This window comes from Amblyomma americanum, chromosome 5 (genome assembly GCF_052857255.1).
Source record: "Amblyomma americanum isolate KBUSLIRL-KWMA chromosome 5, ASM5285725v1, whole genome shotgun sequence".
Taxonomy (NCBI): domain Eukaryota; kingdom Metazoa; phylum Arthropoda; class Arachnida; order Ixodida; family Ixodidae; genus Amblyomma; species Amblyomma americanum.
Window position 1 is genome coordinate 14487466 of NC_135501.1, and position 12725 is coordinate 14500190.

Genomic DNA, 12725 nt, shown 5'->3' on the forward strand with positions numbered 1-12725 from the left:
GTGTTGCGGGTCCAATACCTGCTCCTTACAACGGAGCCTGCTGATGCGTAAAACTCCAGATCAAGTCTCCATCTAAGAGATTCAATAACGGAGGAATCTGTCAGTGAATACACCGCATCACTGAAAAAGCTTTCAGCAAAAAGCCAGGCAGCAGGTCACCGTGCGCCTCCGTGGCAGATCAGCGCACGCCGCCGAGTCCGCCTACAAGGGCGTCAACGCCCTGGACGTGGCCGTGGCCTCCTACGTGAACGTCTCCCTGCTGCGCCAGCAGATCTAGCCTACCAGCAGGGTGCACGGTGCGAGTCTTCGCAATTACGTGCATTGCTCTCTCCCGAGGTAGCGCTGCATGCTACGACAGGCGCCGTAATATAACGCTATGCATTATTTGCACGCCTAAAGAAAAAATCTAACCAGGAATTCACCGCCGCGGTGGCTCAGTGGTTAGGGCGCTCGGCTACTGATCCAGAGTCTCCGGGTTCGAACCTGACCACGGCGGCTGCGTTTTTATGGAAGAAAAACGCTAAAGCGCCCGTGTGCTGTGCGATGTCAGTGCACTTTAAAGATCCCCAGGTGGTCGAAATTATTCCGGAGCCCTCCACTACGCCACCTATTTCTTCCTTTCTTCTTTCACTCCCTCCTTTATTCCTTCCCTTGTGGCGCAGTTCAGGTGTCCAACGATATATGGGACAGATACTGCGCCATTTCCTTCCCCAAAACCCAATTATTATTATTATTAAACTGACAGCACGCGCCTTCCTTCCTGAAATGCTGCTGGACAGCGGCATTAATGACGCGCCAATGCAAGGACGCCTGCTTGAAGAGCCAAACCTGACGTTCGAGTCAGCAGTCAAGCTCCTGGTTGCAATTGAGACGGCGAAAAAAGACTCCAGCATGTTGATGCAAGCCCAAGGTGTGACCGAAGTGCAGCCAATTGCCAGTGCGATGAGAGCGCAAATGAAACAGACGATAAGTTGTTATCCCTGTCGAGAGCCGCACTACGCACAGTATTCCAGCACGCCAAGTCCCGGTGCAACGCATGCAGTAAGCTCGGGCATCTGGCCAGAGTATTCCGCTCAAAGGCCACCGACACGAAGCAAAAGAACGTGTCAAGGAAGCACAGTATGCAAAGGCAACAAAACAAGCCAGTTCACAGCCCCGCGGACAGTCACAGGTCTACAAGGCGTGGCAGATGAACAGCGAGTGAACAATTCCTCTGTTTGTAGCAGCTTTACAAGTCGCAGGCAGGCCATTTAGAATGGAGCTAGGCAAGGGGGCCAGTGTCTCCGTAATGGTGGAGACCGCATTCCAACAACGTTTTCCCGAGCTCTCAGTAGACCTATCAGACGTGGTGCTCAGGATTAATTGCGGAAGGCTGACACCCGTTAAGGGCAAAAGTTACCGTTCCAGTCTAGTTCGGACGAAGAGAGGCAACACTTCCTTTGTTTGTAGCTCCGGACCAGTGTACAACCCTTCTCCGACGAAAATGAATCAATGAGCTGCATCTCGCCCTCAATGACGTCAGATCCGTTAACTCACGAGCGTTGACGAGCTGCTGACTAGCTACAAAGAAGTATTTTCAGAGAGACTAGGAATATCCTAAGGTGGCAAACCAAAATTGTTGTCAAGGAAGATTGAACTCCTAAATTCTTCAAATCACGAACAATTCCTTTCGCATTGCAAGAAAAAGTTGCAGAAAAATTGCAAAGAATGCAAAGAGAAAGGGTACTTACACGGCTTAGAACGTCTGACCCGGGAGCACCAATTGTTCCTGTGCTCAAGCAAGACGGCCGTGTGGACATATGTGACGACTTCAAGGTGCGATTGTCCTGAAAAAATATCCTGTGCCGGGAGTCGAGGACTTCTGGGCGAAACTTTCATGTAGCAAAAAGTTTACGAGGCTCGACTTGAAAGACACTTACCAGCAGGTAACGCGACACGAGCTCACAGAAACTAGTGACCATCAACGCACCTCAGGGCCTCTTTCAGTACACAGACTACCTTTCGGAGTAGCTTCAGCGCCTATAATATTCCAGAGCGAAATGGAAAAATTTTTACAAGACATGCGCCATGTCACCGTGTACTTTGATGACATCTTAGCAACGGAAACGGATGACGCAGATCACTTGAGTAACGTAGCCTGTGTGCTACAGCGTCTACAGGAAGCAGGCCTCATGCTCAAGCTGGACAAGTGTTCATTTCTAGCGACTGAAGTTGAGTACCTGGGCCATGTCATAAGCGCAGACGGACTGAGGCCAACACCAAAGAAAATAGAAGCTGTCGTGAATGCAAGTCCCAAGGACGTCAAATAACATCAAAGCTACCTTGGACTCATTAATTTCTAGATGCGTTTTCTGCCTAAACTTTCGACAGCTCTCCGGCCCTTGAATCTGCTACTAACAAAAGAAACTACATGGAAGTGGACAAGCTTTCAGAGAATGTAAGAATCTACTCACCTCTGCACCGGTATGCATCATTTCGATTCTTCCAAGCAAATCGTTCTCAGTTGCGACGCTTAACCGTAGAGAATCGGAGCTCAACTCGTAAACCAAGGTGTAACAGGGGAGCATTCAATTGCCTTCGCATCGAGAAGCCTTCTTCCAGCGGAAACAAAGAAGCCCTTCCCTTAATTTTGAGTGTCTCGAAGCTTCATCAGTATATCTTGGGCCAAGATTTTTAACTGGTAACTGATCACAAACCACTTCTGGGACTTCTCAGGCAGGACAAGCCCATTCCGGAAAGATCACCCCAGAAAATAATACGTTGGCCAATTACCCGATCGGCGTAAAAGTATACGCTTGTGTACCGCCCTGGCACCAGCAACAGCAATGCCGACGCGCAGAGCCGGCTACTACTTCTTACAGAGCCAGGCACAGTACCCAAGTCTGCGGATATCTTCATGGCGGAAAGTCCATATCCTCGACTTCTTTCGCCATCCGCCATCGCCAAAGCTACAGATCGTGATCCTGTTATGGCACGCCTACGGATCGCGCTCGTTACTGGTGACATGCTGCCAAGAGGAGGTGATTGGACACTATTTCAGGAGAACCGTACAGAGTTTAGTGTTAATGAGAACTGCGTCCTGCGAGGAACACGAGTCGTCGTTTCTAAAGAATTACAAGCACAAGTTCTTGATCTGCTTAATGAAACTCGCCCAGGTATTGAAAAGATGAAAGCAGTCGCGCATGTGGTTTCACTTTTTGTGCGATGCTGCTATCGAGTCCTTCCCACGTTCGATAGCAGCATCGCACAAAAAGTGAAACTTTGCAAAATATGTCAAGAGCACAGCCTAATCCGTGGCCGTTTCCGAAAGTAGTACTAGTACTAGTACTAGTACTAGTACTAGTACTAGTACTAGTACTAGTAGTAGTAGTAGTAGGGCTGCTGCTGCTGCTGCTGCTGCTGCTGCTGCTGCTGCTGCTGCTGCTGCTGCTGCTGCTGCTGCTGCTGCTGCTGCTGCTGCTGCTGCTGCTGCTGCTGCTGCTGCTGCTGCTGCTGCTGCTGCTGCTGCTGCTGCTGCTGCTGCTGCTGCTGCTGCTGCTGCTGCTGCTGCTGCTGCTGCTGCTGCTGCTGCTGCTGCTGCTGCTGCTGCTGCTGCTGCTGCTGCTGCTGCTGCTGCTGCTGCTGCTGCTGCTGCTGCTGCTGCTGCTGCTGCTGCTGCTGCTGCTGCTGCTGCTGCTGCTGCTGCTGCTGCTGCTGCTGCTGCTGCTGCTGCTGCTGCTGCTGCTGCTGCTGCTGCTGCTGCTGCTGCTGCTGCTGCTGCTGCTGCTGCTGCTGCTGCTGCTGCTGCTGCTGCTGCTGCTGCTGCTGCTGCTGCTGCTGCTGCTGCTGCTGCTGCTGCTGCTGCTGCTGCTGCTGCTGCTGCTGCTGCTGCTGCTGCTGCTGCTGCTGCTGCTGCTGCTGCTGCTGCTGCTGCTGCTGCTGCTGCTGCTGCTGCTGCTGCTGCTGCTGCTGCTGCTGCTGCTGCTGCTGCTGCTGCTGCTGCTGCTGCTGCTGCTGCTGCTGCTGCTGCTGCTGCTGCTGCTGCTGCTGCTGCTGCTGCTGCTGCTGCTGCTGCTGCTGCTGCTGCTGCTGCTGCTGCTGCTGCTGCTGCTGCTGCTGCTGCTGCTGCTGCTGCTGCTGCTGCTGCTGCTGCTGCTGCTGCTGCTGCTGCTGCTGCTGCTGCTGCTGCTGCTGCTGCTGCTGCTGCTGCTGCTGCTGCTGCTGCTGCTGCTGCTGCTGCTGCTGCTGCTGCTGCTGCTGCTGCTGCTGCTGCTGCTGCTGCTGCTGCTGCTGCTGCTGCTGCTGCTGCTGCTGCTGCTGCTGCTGCTGCTGCTGCTGCTGCTGCTGCTGCTGCTGCTGCTGCTGCTGCTGCTGCTGCTGCTGCTGCTGCTGCTGCTGCTGCTGCTGCTGCTGCTGCTGCTGCTGCTGCTGCTGCTGCTGCTGCTGCTGCTGCTGCTGCTGCTGCTGCTGCTGCTGCTGCTGCTGCTGCTGCTGCTGCTGCTGCTGCTGCTGCTGCTGCTGCTGCTGCTGCTGCTGCTGCTGCTGCTGCTGCTGCTGCTGCTGCTGCTGCTGCTGCTGCTGCTGCTGCTGCTGCTGCTGCTGCTGCTGCTGCTGCTGCTGCTGCTGCTGCTGCTGCTGCTGCTGCTGCTGCTGCTGCTGCTGCTGCTGCTGCTGCTGCTGCTGCTGCTGCTGCTGCTGCTGCTGCTGCTGCTGCTGCTGCTGCTGCTGCTGCTGCTGCTGCTGCCGCTGCCGCTGCCGCTGCCGCTGCCGCTGCCGCTGCCGCTGCCGCTGCCGCTGCCGCTGCCGCTGCCGCTGCCGCTGCCGCTGCCGCTGCCGCTGCCGCTGCCGCTGCCGCTGCCGCTGCCGCTGCCGCTGCCGCTGCCGCTGCCGCTGCCGCCGCTGCCGCCGCTGCCGCCGCTGCCGCCGCTGCCGCCGCTGCCGCCGCCGCTGCCGCCGCTGCCGCCGCTGCCGCCGCTGCCGCCGCTGCCGCCGCTGCCGCCGCCGCCGCCGCCGCCGCCGCCGCCGCCGCCGCCGCCGCCGCCGCCGCCGCCGCCGCCGCCGCCGCCGCCGCCGCCGCCGCCGCTGCTGCTGCTGCTGCTGCTGCTGCTGCTGCTGCTGCTGCTGCTGCTGCTGCTGCTGCTGCTGCTGCTGCTGCTGCTGCTGCTGCTGCTGCTGCTGCTGCTGCTGCTGCTGCTGCTGCTGCTGCTGCTGCTGCTGCTGCTGCTGCTGCTGCTGCTGCTGCTGCTGCTGCTGCTGCTGCTGCTGCTGCTGCTGCTGCTGCTGCTGCTGCTGCTGCTGCTGCTGCTGCTGCTGCTGCTGCTGCTGCTGCTGCTGCTGCTGCTGCTGCTGCTGCTGCTGCTGCTGCTGCTGCTGCTGCTGCTGCTGCTGCTGCTGCTGCTGCTGCTGCTGCTGCTGCTGCTGCTGCTGCTGCTGCTGCTGCTGCTGCTGCTGCTGCTGCTGCTGCTGCTGCTGCTGCTGCTGCTGCTGCTGCTGCTGCTGCTGCTGCTGCTGCTGCTGCTGCTGCTGCTGCTGCTGCTGCTGCTGCTGCTGCTGCTGCTGCTGCTGCTGCTGCTGCTGCTGCTGCTGCTGCTGCTGCTGCTGCTGCTGCTGCTGCTGCTGCTGCTGCTGCTGCTGCTGCTGCTGCTGCTGCTGCTGCTGCTGCTGCTGCTGCTGCTGCTGCTGCTGCTGCTGCTGCTGCTGCTGCTGCTGCTGCTGCTGCTGCTGCTGCTGCTGCTGCTGCTGCTGCTGCTGCTGCTGCTGCTGCTGCTGCTGCTGCTGCTGCTGCTGCTGCTGCTGCTGCTGCTGCTGCTGCTGCTGCTGCTGCTGCTGCTGCTGCTGCTGCTGCTGCTGCTGCTGCTGCTGCTGCTGCTGCTGCTGCTGCTGCTGCTGCTGCTGCTGCTGCTGCTGCTGCTGCTGCTGCTGCTGCTGCTGCTGCTGCTGCTGCTGCTGCTGCTGCTGCTGCTGCTGCTGCTGCTGCTGCTGCTGCTGCTGCTGCTGCTGCTGCTGCTGCTGCTGCTGCTGCTGCTGCTGCTGCTGCTGCTGCTGCTGCTGCTGCTGCTGCTGCTGCTGCTGCTGCTGCTGCTGCTGCTGCTGCTGCTGCTGCTGCTGCTGCTGCTGCTGCTGCTGCTGCTGCTGCTGCTGCTGCTGCTGCTGCTGCTGCTGCTGCTGCTGCTGCTGCTGCTGCTGCTGCTGCTGCTGCTGCTGCTGCTGCTGCTGCTGCTGCTGCTGCTGCTGCTGCTGCTGCTGCTGCTGCTGCTGCTGCTGCTGCTGCTGCTGCTGCTGCTGCTGCTGCTGCTGCTGCTGCTGCTGCTGCTGCTGCTGCTGCTGCTGCTGCTGCTGCTGCTGCTGCTGCTGCTGCTGCTGCTGCTGCTGCTGCTGCTGCTGCTGCTGCTGCTGCTGCTGCTGCTGCTGCTGCTGCTGCTGCTGCTGCTGCTGCTGCTGCTGCTGCTGCTGCTGCTGCTGCTGCTGCTGCTGCTGCTGCTGCTGCTGCTGCTGCTGCTGCTGCTGCTGCTGCTGCTGCTGCTGCTGCTGCTGCTGCTGCTGCTGCTGCTGCTGCTGCTGCTGCTGCTGCTGCTGCTGCTGCTGCTGCTGCTGCTGCTGCTGCTGCTGCTGCTGCTGCTGCTGCTGCTGCTGCTGCTGCTGCTGCTGCTGCTGCTGCTGCTGCTGCTGCTGCTGCTGCTGCTGCTGCTGCTGCTGCTGCTGCTGCTGCTGCTGCTGCTGCTGCTGCTGCTGCTGCTGCTGCTGCTGCTGCTGCTGCTGCTGCTGCTGCTGCTGCTGCTGCTGCTGCTGCTGCTGCTGCTGCTGCTGCTGCTGCTGCTGCTGCTGCTGCTGCTGCTGCTGCTGCTGCTGCTGCTGCTGCTGCTGCTGCTGCTGCTGCTGCTGCTGCTGCTGCTGCTGCTGCTGCTGCTGCTGCTGCTGCTGCTGCTGCTGCTGCTGCTGCTGCTGCTGCTGCTGCTGCTGCTGCTGCTGCTGCTGCTGCTGCTGCTGCTGCTGCTGCTGCTGCTGCTGCTGCTGCTGCTGCTGCTGCTGCTGCTGCTGCTGCTGCTGCTGCTGCTGCTGCTGCTGCTGCTGCTGCTGCTGCTGCTGCTGCTGCTGCTGCTGCTGCTGCTGCTGCTGCTGCTGCTGCTGCTGCTGCTGCTGCTGCTGCTGCTGCTGCTGCTGCTGCTGCTGCTGCTGCTGCTGCTGCTGCTGCTGCTGCTGCTGCTGCTGCTGCTGCTGCTGCTGCTGCTGCTGCTGCTGCTGCTGCTGCTGCTGCTGCTGCTGCTGCTGCTGCTGCTGCTGCTGCTGCTGCTGCTGCTGCTGCTGCTGCTGCTGCTGCTGCTGCTGCTGCTGCTGCTGCTGCTGCTGCTGCTGCTGCTGCTGCTGCTGCTGCTGCTGCTGCTGCTGCTGCTGCTGCTGCTGCTGCTGCTGCTGCTGCTGCTGCTGCTGCTGCTGCTGCTGCTGCTGCTGCTGCTGCTGCTGCTGCTGCTGCTGCTGCTGCTGCTGCTGCTGCTGCTGCTGCTGCTGCTGCTGCTGCTGCTGCTGCTGCTGCTGCTGCTGCTGCTGCTGCTGCTGCTGCTGCTGCTGCTGCTGCTGCTGCTGCTGCTGCTGCTGCTGCTGCTGCTGCTGCTGCTGCTGCTGCTGCTGCTGCTGCTGCTGCTGCTGCTGCTGCTGCTGCTGCTGCTGCTGCTGCTGCTGCTGCTGCTGCTGCTGCTGCTGCTGCTGCTGCTGCTGCTGCTGCTGCTGCTGCTGCTGCTGCTGCTGCTGCTGCTGCTGCTGCTGCTGCTGCTGCTGCTGCTGCTGCTGCTGCTGCTGCTGCTGCTGCTGCTGCTGCTGCTGCTGCTGCTGCTGCTGCTGCTGCTGCTGCTGCTGCTGCTGCTGCTGCTGCTGCTGCTGCTGCTGCTGCTGCTGCTGCTGCTGCTGCTGCTGCTGCTGCTGCTGCTGCTGCTGCTGCTGCTGCTGCTGCTGCTGCTGCTGCTGCTGCTGCTGCTGCTGCTGCTGCTGCTGCTGCTGCTGCTGCTGCTGCTGCTGCTGCTGCTGCTGCTGCTGCTGCTGCTGCTGCTGCTGCTGCTGCTGCTGCTGCTGCTGCTGCTGCTGCTGCTGCTGCTGCTGCTGCTGCTGCTGCTGCTGCTGCTGCTGCTGCTGCTGCTGCTGCTGCTGCTGCTGCTGCTGCTGCTGCTGCTGCTGCTGCTGCTGCTGCTGCTGCTGCTGCTGCTGCTGCTGCTGCTGCTGCTGCTGCTGCTGCTGCTGCTGCTGCTGCTGCTGCTGCTGCTGCTGCTGCTGCTGCTGCTGCTGCTGCTGCTGCTGCTGCTGCTGCTGCTGCTGCTGCTGCTGCTGCTGCTGCTGCTGCTGCTGCTGCTGCTGCTGCTGCTGCTGCTGCTGCTGCTGCTGCTGCTGCTGCTGCTGCTGCTGCTGCTGCTGCTGCTGCTGCTGCTGCTGCTGCTGCTGCTGCTGCTGCTGCTGCTGCTGCTGCTGCTGCTGCTGCTGCTGCTGCTGCTGCTGCTGCTGCTGCTGCTGCTGCTGCTGCTGCTGCTGCTGCTGCTGCTGCTGCTGCTGCTGCTGCTGCTGCTGCTGCTGCTGCTGCTGCTGCTGCTGCTGCTGCTGCTGCTGCTGCTGCTGCTGCTGCTGCTGCTGCTGCTGCTGCTGCTGCTGCTGCTGCTGCTGCTGCTGCTGCTGCTGCTGCTGCTGCTGCTGCTGCTGCTGCTGCTGCTGCTGCTGCTGCTGCTGCTGCTGCTGCTGCTGCTGCTGCTGCTGCTGCTGCTGCTGCTGCTGCTGCTGCTGCTGCTGCTGCTGCTGCTGCTGCTGCTGCTGCTGCTGCTGCTGCTGCTGCTGCTGCTGCTGCTGCTGCTGCTGCTGCTGCTGCTGCTGCTGCTGCTGCTGCTGCTGCTGCTGCTGCTGCTGCTGCTGCTGCTGCTGCTGCTGCTGCTGCTGCTGCTGCTGCTGCTGCTGCTGCTGCTGCTGCTGCTGCTGCTGCTGCTGCTGCTGCTGCTGCTGCTGCTGCTGCTGCTGCTGCTGCTGCTGCTGCTGCTGCTGCTGCTGCTGCTGCTGCTGCTGCTGCTGCTGCTGCTGCTGCTGCTGCTGCTGCTGCTGCTGCTGCTGCTGCTGCTGCTGCTGCTGCTGCTGCTGCTGCTGCTGCTGCTGCTGCTGCTGCTGCTGCTGCTGCTGCTGCTGCTGCTGCTGCTGCTGCTGCTGCTGCTGCTGCTGCTGCTGCTGCTGCTGCTGCTGCTGCTTCAGGCCAAATTCAGGCCAAATGCCTCTTCCATGTCTCTCCAATTAACCTTGTCCTTTGTCAGTGGCACCCACCGTATGCCTGCAAGCTTATTAATCTCATCCGCCCACCTAACCTTCTGCCGCCACCTGCTACGCTTGCCTTCTCTTTTAATGCACTCCGTTACCTTTAAGGACCAGCGGTTATCTCGCCTTCGCATCACATGCCTTGCCCCAGCCCATTTCTTCCTCTTGATTTCGGCTAGGATGTCTTTAACCCGCGTTTGTTCTCTGACCCACTCTGCCCTCTTCCGGTCTCTTAACATTACACCTACCATATTTATTGCGAAGCAATACTACTTTAGGTCGCACTTCAGCCCATTCCGTGGCAAGGCGTTGGTAAGCACCATTGACCTTTAGCGTGACCTCGCTGCGTGACGTCACACCACGTGACCTAGAGTGACGTCACACCAGCTGTGTGAAAACGGGGCCCCATCTCACGCCGTCGCAAGGCGAGGCGGTAGCCACCAACGGCGGCCTAACTCCCGCTCCTCTCACCAGGGGCACTACGGTCCGAGTGACGTCACACCAGATGTGTAAAAACGGGGCCCCATCTCACGCCGTCGCGAGGCGAGGCGGTAGCCACCACCTGCGGCCTAACTCCCGCTCCCCTAACCAGAAGCGCTACGGTCAGTGACGTCACACCAGCTGTATAAAACAGCTCCGCTCCTCTCGCCAAGGCATACATACACCCTGATGTTACGATGGTGCCTACGAACAAGGCAGCTCGGCAGAATGCAAACAGGAAGCATCAGCGAGCTACGGAGACGGAAGAAGAACGAGAAGAACGACTTTCTAAGCGGCGTGCCCAGTATGCAGCTCGGCGACAATGTGCTACCTCCTCTGTGGAAACAGCAGAAGCAAAGGAAGAAATTATGAGTGTGCCCGACAGTGAGTCTCCTACTAGTTCAGAACGCTGGAACGCGACTAAACGGCAGAGGCATGTCCAAGAAACCCCGGAACAGCGGCAGCAGCGGCTCGAGAAGAAACGTGCGTTTCGAGAGAAGGAAAACGAAAAGCGAAGAAAACCGCGTGAAGAAGAAGCACCCCAGCAGAGACAAGAGCGATCGAAGAAAAGACAGGAGAAATCTCTTACCAAGGCTGGCCCGACTCAACCCGAAGGGCACATTGCAGTAGAACGACGTGAAGAACATGCGAGAAGAGTAAAGGAATTTGAGACGGCAACGCGTGAATTCAACAGACGCTTTACTAACAACCCGTTCGGCTATGCGGCGGCGTGTACCAGCCATACTATCAGCTGATCCGAGAATAACACACTACTGCTTCGCAATCACCAGGCTTAACCAAGCTAAGCCACGGCCGTTTTTTCTTTCCATGGCTCGCTGCGTAATCCTTAACTTTAGCTGAACCATTTTCTTCAGCCTCATTTCTGCACCGTAGGTGCGTACCGGCAAGATACAGCTGTTGTACACTTTTCTCGTGAGGGATACTAGTAAATTGATATTCATGATCTGAGAGAACATGCTATATGCGCTCGATCCCATTTCAATCCTAGTTATTTCCCTCTCATAATACGGATCAGCTGTCACTACTTGGCCTATGTAGACTTATTCCTTTACCATTTCCGGCGCATCGCGGCTAGTCGTGAACTGCGGTTCCTTTGCTAGACTGTTGTACATTACTTTAGTTTTCTGCACGTTATTTTTAGACCGACCGTTCTGCTCTCATTTACGTCCTTCAAAACATCTGCTGTTACCTGATCCTCACCAGAGCTTTTGCCCTTTGCTTTACTCCTAAGGCTTTCTTTACTTCCTCTTTGGTTACTTGCGGGATGACAGATTGCTATGCGCTGCTATCTCTCTCATTAACATTCTGATTACATTGGCTACTGCATAGATTTGTGTAGAACTCTTCGGCTATTTTACCTAACTTATCCATATTCCTAATGGCATTGCCCTCCTTGTCTCTTAATGCATACATCTGGTTTTGAAATACGCCTAGTTTCCTTTTCACCGCTTTAGGTTACCTCCGTTGTTGTGGCATGCTACATTCTCTACATATTAAACTTCACTATGTCGGCTACCCGTGCGCTTATTTATTAACATCGGTAGCTATGGAGCAGTGCTATTATGTCTGCAGTGTTAGCAGACCTCATGCTTTGGCGTTCCTTAATTCATCTCTCGTTTCTTGGGATAGGTCCCGTTGTCCTGTCGAACCATCCTTCCGCCTACTCCTACTGCGCACTCCGTAATGGTAGCTGTCAGATTATCGTTTATTGCATGAACATTAATATCGCTTTACTCATCAAAGTTGAATATCTCTTCTGCAGCAATATCCCGAATTCGTCTATTTTCCGTCCGACCAATAAATAGTTAATGGACTTCCTCTACATTAGCTTCTTCCGTTCTCTTTTCAAGTCTAACCTAATTCGAGACCTTACCATTTTTTGGTCGGTACATCGCACCTTTCCGAGGACGTTCACATCTTGAACGATGCCAAGTTGAGCGCATAGTATGAAGTCAATTTGTTTTGTAGTCTAACCATTGGGGCTCTTCCAGGTCCACTTCCCGTTCTCTCGTTTGCGGAAGTAGGCATTCATGATCCGTACATTATTTCTATCTCGAACTGTACTAATAACTGTCCCCTTCTGTTTCTACAGCCTATCTCATAGCCGCCTACCGCGTGGTCGCCAGCCACTTTCTTGCCCACCTTCGCATTGATGTCGCCCATCAGTGCAGTGTACTGTAATTTTACCTTGTTCCTTTCCAATTCCGCCTCTTCATAGAAGCTTTCAACGATCTGTTCATCATAGGTGGATGTAGGCGCGTAGGCCTGCACCCCTTTAAGCTTGTACCTCCTACTGAGCCTGATTAGTTAGCTGCCACCCTCTAGTTAATACTATGGAACTGTTCTACGTCGCCAGCTATATCCTGAATAATGAGGAATCCCACACATAGTTCTCGTCTATCCGCTTATCCGTGATAGCACAGTATGTACCCGTGCTTTAGTACTGTATACGCCTCGCCTGTCCTCCTAACTTCACTAAGCCCTATGACATCCCATTTAGTGCCCGCTAGTTCCTCGAACAGCGCTGCTAGACTAGCTTCTCTAGATAGGGCTCTGGCGTTAAACGTTGCCAGGTTCAGATTCCAATGGCGGCCTGTCCAGAGCCAGAGATTATTAGCACCCTCCGCTGCGTCACAGGTCTGGCCGCCGCCTTTGTAAGTTGCTCCGCAGCCGCTTTGGACTGAGGGCAGATGGTTAATTGTTTCTTTCATACAATGAGGATAACGGTTGAACAAGAGCATCTTTACTGCAGCTTCATTTAAAACGATGTCATACATTTGAGGTAGCATTTCGTATAATTCAATCAACGGTGCACGATGACAAGCTGTGAATGCAGAGTCAAAATATACTTTGTAATAATAAGCTTTTGAAGTATCATTAGTAGCGTACAAACTTCTTGTCAAAGAGGCGGAACGCCAACGCTTTCTTTCTTTTTACTTTACACATATCGTCAGTATTCGTTACTTCCTTCA

At 57.4% G+C, this 12725-nt stretch overlaps 1 protein-coding gene across 3 annotated transcripts in view; it reads right to left on the reverse strand.

Annotated features, from left to right (window-relative positions):
• LOC144132301 (uncharacterized) overlaps positions 1 to 12725 on the reverse strand; it is a 429694-nt gene that overhangs the window by 211294 nt on the left and 205675 nt on the right. The window lies entirely within an intron of this gene.